The sequence below is a fragment of the Astatotilapia calliptera genome, chromosome 13 (assembly GCF_900246225.1).
Source record: "Astatotilapia calliptera chromosome 13, fAstCal1.2, whole genome shotgun sequence".
NCBI lineage: Eukaryota > Metazoa > Chordata > Actinopteri > Cichliformes > Cichlidae > Astatotilapia > Astatotilapia calliptera.
Genome location: NC_039314.1, coordinates 6,053,240 through 6,061,594, shown reverse-complemented (window position 1 = coordinate 6,061,594; position 8,355 = coordinate 6,053,240).

Here is an 8,355-nt window from a genome sequence, read left to right as displayed (position 1 = left end):
CATGTGCTCTTTTCCCAGTTTAACCATGTGAAATTCAGTTCATTTTTAGTTTGATACAAGAAATATTTCTAACCAAGTGTCTCCAACTCAGCCTAATAATCAATAATAATGCCTTAATTTTACTCCACAGGCACAAAACTGCATATTGCAGCTGTTTGTTTTCAATGATACTTTGCAGTGTGACAAACTCTATGAGTATTTCACCTGCGTCAGCATTAAAATACCCTCTCTCTCCTGCATTGTGGGCGGCTGATTTGGTCACAGCAGAGAGTCACAATTCTCCTGAGGCACAGGACGGTTGAAAAATACATTGAGCATTTGCAGTGCAATTAGATACGCACTGTGAAGGCCATCTGCCATTAGTCAAGGCCACCCTGTCATAAAAGCAAGCGCATTTGCTGACACCTATACGGCATATCGGCAAGTGCAGCAGATCTCCCACAGCACTGTCCCACAGCAGTCTTGGGTCATTTTAATCGTTTGGAAAAGTCTTTAAAAGATAATAACATTACATGTAAAGCTAAAATTAAACAGTTTTTGATGACAGGCATAATTCTGAATTAACACCCAGTTTGAAATAGCTGAACCACTGTGGACCAAATGGATTACTGCAAAATCACTGTGTAATGGCTGGATATAAGTTTATGGACTGTTCTAGAAAAGAAGGGCTGTATGAGTGAGTGGATGTGCTCTAAACTCTAAAAGCACTGTGAGTTGTCAGTAAGACTATCAAAAATGCTGCATATTTACAAACATTTAGCTGATTTTAGCCAAAAACCTGTCCATTCATAAGCTAAACATGTATCTGCTTTCAGGAATCATTACTGTCAGGGTTTCTGTGTGTCTGCTGGATCACAAATAGTTTTATCAGCTTTAAAATATGTGCATGTTTTCATTACATGTTTCTTTTTGCAGCTTGTTTCTAGCAAATAAGCTAGGTTTAAATGTTCAAGCAGATTAAAAAACCCAGGATAGCATGAACATTTCTCACGTATAATTTGGCATTTAATTTAAAATAAGACATGCCACATATTAATATTAATTGGAAATAAAATTAATGAACTTAAAACCCACCACTAGTAAAATCTAAGTTTGGTGAGCCTTTGCTGAAATCCGCACAGGCGGCCAGGTAGCACCGGCCAAAACTGTGTGAGTGTTTGAGATGGACTGCAGCAGAGAGCCCTCATAGGATGTAGTGCTGTGCTCTTGTTATTTCAATGTGTTTCAAGTAGGTCACTGGTGGAAAAGTGCTCGGTATTGATCTGCAAACACGGTGGGAAACAGCGTGTGTCCTCCAATACAAATGCAGGCTGCCACCTCCAGCATCATCCCCCTCTTTCTGCTGCCCATTTGCTGTCTCCTTCTCGGTCTCTGTTTCTATCACCCGATTGCAGGCAGGCATTTTGAGGTTTGACTTCCTGTTTTTTTATGATTTCCGCTTAAACTAAAAAAAACTGCTCCAAGAAATACCTTTTCCTTTCTTCACCACGGCTTTGCCATATTATCAAGATATCTCGGGTAGCAGTGGTCAAAGACATCAGAAACAATTAACTTTAGACAGAGTGTGTGGGTGCGTGTCAGTGCGTGCGTCTCGCCCCATTAAAAGTGTGAAACAGGCAGCTGCAGGAGGAGTCTGTCTCTCGTTTGTCTCAGCAGTGCTTTCCCCTGCTTGTGCCAATAGCTACCTCCGACCAGAGTGTGATGGAGGAGGAGGATCACGGGAGAAGAAAGGAGGTGGCAAATGAGACAGAAAACTGGACTCAAATGATAGAACGGGGGGTTGGGGGAGTAATGAATGCAGATGAAAAATCAATCTTGCTATTGCTGACTACTGTTACCCACCCACACCATCAGCACCAGTGTAAAAAAAAGGGGCATATGAGAGTTTGCTTTTGCTGCACTGCAGTGTAAAAGTTAAGCTTCGGTGTTGAGATTGAACTTGTACGGGGACTAAGGAATCTTAGAGAACTCTCAGCACAAGGCTGTTGGGTAAAAAATACGCCTGTGGATAGATGTGTCAGCGCATGTACCACTTATGTTAAGCATACTGCAAGCCACTTTTCTCAATTTGACTATCTGTGCTCTGTCATCATCCTCCTCCTCCTGCAGCATCTTCTGCACTGACCTTGTCCTTGAGATACTGTACTCCCCTCACACAAGCAACCCCCTCCTAGCTGTAGCACCTCAATTCACATACACACCCATGTCTCCTTCCAGCCAAGAGGATCTGCCAGGACTCCTTCACATCCAATGAAGAGTAATAAATTTCATTTGCAGATAATCTGTCATGCCCCCACAGTTTAACACTCTTTTATTCTAACAGTCCAAGTTTACATGCATGTACTATGTTCAAGTGTGTGCATAAGAGGGTGTGTGTGTGTGTATGTCCTCAAAACATTGCAGCTGTTTAGTGTGTTAGATTTATGGTCATACATTCCCTTGGCTGTAACTGAACAGTGTTGTAGTTTCTCGTACAAATGGATTGCAGAGATTTAGTGTAGCAGTAATGTAATCCTCTCCTGAGATTACAACAGACAGTATTGTTTAGCGGCTGGGCATGATGAAAATGAGTGGGCTCCAATCAATGGCCTGTGTGATGAGAACAAACCCTTAGATAGGATTAACACAGAGGAAAGAAGACAGGGAGACACTTATTGATCAAAGGATCTGAACTCCTTTTGGCCAAAACATTAAACCACTGATACAAAATTCATTACAAATGCAATGTTTTCTCGGGAAGCCTTGGGTCCTGGCATTTAGATTGATTTGACTTTGACATGAATTACCATCTTAAACACTGTTGTAGGCCAAATGAACTCCCTTATGGCAGTCTCTACCTAAGACAACCTAATGAACATGCCACACTGCAAAAACTGCTCAGGAAGGGCTCAAAGAACATGTGAAAGAGCCCAAGGCATTCACACAGCCTTCAAACTCCCCTGCTCTTAATTCAGCCAAACATCAGCAGGGTGTGCTGGAATAAGCTTGATCCCTGCAACCTACAGGAACCAAAGGATGTCATCCCAGTGTTCTTGGACCAGCCTCCAGAGGAAACCCCCAGAGATCTCACGTTCTCACCCCAACAAAGCTGTTTGGGTATCACGAAGGTCACTTATAAAATATTAACCAGGTGGTATAAAAATTCTGGCTGAACGGTGTGTCCCGGTGTTATATTACCAAATGCAAAATCATTGTTTATCGGCTCCAAGTGCAATACAGCAGCATATTTTACTGCTTTTTCTTGTGATGAACAGTATTCAGGCACCAAATATTGATTTTTTTTGTTTTTAAATTAAACCTAGCTGTGCCAGTCAGTTCAACCACTCCTCTCTGAATTACTCTGAAAAACCCGTCCTCATGCAGCTGAGCTAAAACACACAAACCACAGCCGTAAGCATTTAGTCGAGATTGACATGTATGTTGTTTGAGCAGACTATCAGAAATGTTTACATGAAGACTTAAAGCAAAACGAGGTCACTATGTCACTATGCCACTGATGATGCCATAGCCCTGACACTACACACTGCCCTGTCACACCTGGAGAAGAGAGACACGTATGTGAGAATGCTGTTTGTAGATTACAGCTCAGCATTCAATACCATCGTTCCCTCGAAGCTGGACAGGAAACTGCAGGATCTAGGACTGAGCAGCTCCCTCTGCAGCTGGATCTTTAGCTTCCTGTCTGACAGACGCCAAGTGGTCAGACTTGGCAGCATCACCTCATCCCCCGTCACACTGAACACTGGTGCTCCACAGGGGTGTGTACTGAGCCCTCTCCTGTACTCACTCTACACCTACGACTGCACAGCCACTAACAGCTCCAACATCATTGTGAAGTTTGCGGACGACACTACAGTGGTGGGTCTTATCACCAACGGTGATGAGACGGCTTACAGGGAGGAGGTCAGCGCCCTGACCCACTGGTGTCAAGACAACCATCTCACCCTCAACGTCGCAAAGACAAAGGAGTTGATAGTGGACTTCCCGAGGTGCAGAGAAGTACACACCCCCATCACCATCAACGGCGCTGCTGTGGAGAGAGTGAGCAGCTTCCGGTTCCTTGGTGTACATCTGGCTGAGGATCTTACGTGGTCAGTACACACAAATAAAACAGTGAAGAAGGCGCAGCAGCGCCTCTTCTTTCTCAGGAGACTGAAAAGATTCGGCATGAGCCCCCGCATCCTCAGGACCTTCTATCACTGTGCCATTGAGAGCATCCTCACTGGATGCATCACCACCTGGTACGGCAACAGCACCGCCTACAACTGCAAAGCTCTCCAGCGAGTAGTGCGGTGCTCTGAACGGATAATTGGAGGTGAGCTTCCCTCCCTCCAAGACATCTACAGGAAGCGGTGCCTGAGGAAAGCGGGGAGGATCATCAAGGACTCCAGTCACCCCAGCCATAAACTGTTCAGACTGCTTCCATCAGGAAGGAGGTTCTGCAGCATCCGGTCCCGTACCAGCAGACTGGGAGACAGCTTTTTCCATCAGGCCATCAGACTGCTGAACATGTCAGAGACACCTCAGCTTCACTACTGGAACTTCAACATTATGCACTCCACACTGTATATAAATGCCACTGTTTTGCACATGTCTCAACTCTGTATATTTTTATATAATTTATTTATTGTTGACTCTATTTAATTTGTAAAATATGTGTATACACACACACACACACACACACGTAGAAAAACATTTAGTATACACATCTAGAAATTTATTTATTTATTTATTTTTTTGCATATACTATTATATATTGTACATATATTTATTAGTTTCAGATGTAGCCATTCTTGTATTTTGCTTGTTTACATTATTGTATTTTGCACAACTCTGTTGCTTGTGAAGCTCGCACACAAGAATTTCACTCGCATGTGCTGTACCAATGTACCTGCACATGTGATGTGACAATAAAAGTGATTTGATTTGATTTGATTTGATTTGACTTGCTGATTTGTTTCTCTAGCAGCCTTGAAAATCATCAGTTCAACCACCTGCTCAGCCTAGACGATAGAGATCAGACACTGCCTACTGACCAATCAATTCTCAGGCTGATAGCTGTGAGGGGGTGGGGGGGGGGGGGGGGGGGGGGGGGTTGTCTGTTTTGTTTTTATTATTTTAATTAATAAATTATTCTTTTTTCTTTTAGTTTTTTGATTCTAGATGAAACCTTTTTTTTCTTGAGGACACCTACTGTAGTTGTTACTAGTCAAATTCACACACACTTTCTCTGACTGTCAAATATAAAAAAATGATGCCCAAATTGCTGACTTTAATTTAATTGCATGTAAAGTTTCCGTGTCATTTTGTTGCATAAGTACAATGTAAAATATTACATTTAATGGAATTTGGTCAAATGAACTTGAAATTATTGCTTCATTTTTAGTAGTTATTTATTATTTATTTATTAATGGGAGTGAAAAATCTTTTTTTTATGTAATAATTGATTATAATCCATTAGATTTTCCAGTGTCTCAGTGATGGGGCTTCCTTCATTAAATCAGTCAATCTGAGATCTGTTATTTGAAAATAAACAAAGCTATGAAATTATAATAAATGAATAGCAGCAAACGTAATGACTCGGAAAAGCACTTACAAGGTGGAACATAATGATACATAACCATAATAGGAGGTTCGGGGTGCTACTTACAACATAATCTTCACAAAAAGATTCACACTGTTACAGATTACACACATTATTAATTAATTAAAGTGAGTTAACATCATTTCACTGGTTTCTCTGGTTCACTAAATTTTTCCATGCAAGTGAAGATCCTTATTTATCCCATAGTGTGTGCACTGGGAGATATCCAGGCATGCAAAGAGCTGCATTGCTGATCTTATTTCAACGATGTCCTTTTTAAATATCCCAACGCTAGACAGCTGTTATTGCCCCACTGTTCCAGGTGGAGGTCCTGCACGGCAGCTTGGATCAATGCTTCAGAGCTTGTAGTCCACCAGTGATGCCATTTCCCTGTAAACCTTCCCAAAGCACCGACTAAAGTGCCTCTCATGTCCCACTCGCAGCTGATACTGAGTGCTTGGTGTGAAGGACAGGCATGCTTCGCAAACAGGGACTTTCTATGCTCAGGTTCACATGCCCTCCAGATTTTTATGCTTTAAGAAATCTGAAAGTGTGCCACAAACTATAAGTATTTAGGTATAAATTGATTGATTGATTGATTGATTGATTGATTGATTGATTGATTGATTGATTGATTGATTGATGTATTTCCTAATGTTAGAAGAGATTAAAAGATCATAAACATAAAGTGTTTGTTTCACCTCATTACACCCATAGAACTCCTTCCCTGAATTCTTTTGTCCTTGGCTTTGGCTCTGACAACTGTAGTAATGACATTAACTGCCACAAATGTTACATGATCCCATCACGTCATCATGTGAGAGGCGAGCAGCGTATTGATCTCAGTTTATTTTCTGTTTCGGTTGCTGTTTTCTCAGGATAATTTTCTGATGCAGGCGGCATGCCTGCATCAGCCCTGTTTGAAACCAACGTAGGAGTCAGAGGGAACTTGGCTTGAAATAAAGCTAAGATTATTTGTGCACAAGCCACCGCTCCTAATTTTCAGTCACAGTACACTAGTCATGAAAGACTGCATGAAACTGCTGTGACAGTATCAATCGAGGCATTGCTGTGCAATGTAGATACAGATGTAGGTGGACATCAGATCATAAATGTGCATAATTTCCTACCTTAAATACTGTGTGTAACATTATTACATTTTGTGCATCCTACACAGAGACACACACCTTTTCAACATCAGACAGAGATGCGTTTAATCTCCCAGCCGAGCTCATCAACTATAATTAGAATGTCAAGGATGCAATCACATCAGGGGGTCAAACTTAACTTTTGCAAAAGTGATTCATGATATTAGTTTCCTAACAAATGGGCCTCTACAGATGCACTGATGCAGTAACAACTGCAAATGACCGTCAGTACATAACAAAAGCAATGGCTCATAGATCTGCCTGATACAGCAGGTCAACTCCCTCAGATATTCTGTTGTCTGTAATGACCAATGACCTCAATATGGTGCATCTTAAATAAAACTTTGCTGTGCACGCAGTTAATGACACAATGTGCAGATTTATTGGCATCATTTTGTGACAAACATCATGAATAAAATGATAAAAAGGTTTTGTTGTTTATGTTTTCAAGTGATGTGACACCACTAGCATGTTGTTATTTTTGGAGCTAGAAGTGACATTTAGATATAGAGTGTGAAAGTATGAGCTAATGATAGTAAGCTTGATACGAAGCTCTATCCACGAACTGCATGAGTGAAATGCACAGTTACAAATATTTTCTGTTTTATTATATCCTCTGAAGCTTAAGCTGGAATATCAGCCACACACAGCAGGTTATTTTATTATTCTGCTAATTGAATAAAATGTTCCAAAAGGCAGCCGCACCACAAATAGTGTGGAGAGGTCTGGTTCAGTGACTCTGATGAGCGGAGGTGAGAGCAGGCGGCAGCAGACAGCTGCCATGTTTGTGTCGGCTCACTTTTCAATCAAAGCGTCTTCATGCTTCACTTTTCGGCTCGGAAGGCTCCAACTTAGCACAACACCATTAAACTTCTCACCTGATGCACTGCCTTCAGGCTTGGCTACTTACTGACACTTCCCCTGAAAATTGCTATTATGCCTAAGGTCATAGCTGGAGACCCAGCTCTTATCACTTGCATATGAAATAAATTGCTGCTTTACTGGCCTGACACATATATAGCACATATATTATTCTAAACTTCACCCCATTAGAGCACTTCGCTCTCGCACTGCACGCTTGCTTGTTGTTCCCAGAGTATTTAAAAGTAGAATGGGAGGGAGAGCCTTCAGTTTTCAGGCCCCTCTTCTGTGGAACCAGCTTCCAGTTTGGATTCGGGAGACAGACACTATCTCTACTTTTAAGATTAGGCTTAAAACTTTCCTTTTTGCTAAAGCATATAGTTAGGGCTGGACCAGGTGACCCTGAATCTTCCCTTAGTTATGCTGCTATAGGTGTAGGCGGCCGGGTGATTCCCATGATGCATTGAGTTTTTCCTTTCCAGTCACCTTTCTCACTGAACGTCTGTTAATAGGCCTCTCTGCTGAATCATACTTGTTATTAATCTCTGTCTCTCTTCCTCAGCATGTCTTTCATCCTGTCTTTCTTCTCTCACCCCAACTGGTCGCAGCAGATGGTCCCACCCCTCCCTGAGCCTGGTTCTGCTGGAGGTTTCTTCCTGTTAAAAGGACGTTTTTCCTTCCCACTGTCGCCAAAGTGCTTGACCATAGGGGGTCATATGATTGTTGGGTTTTTTCTCAGTATGTATTATTGTAGGGTCTACC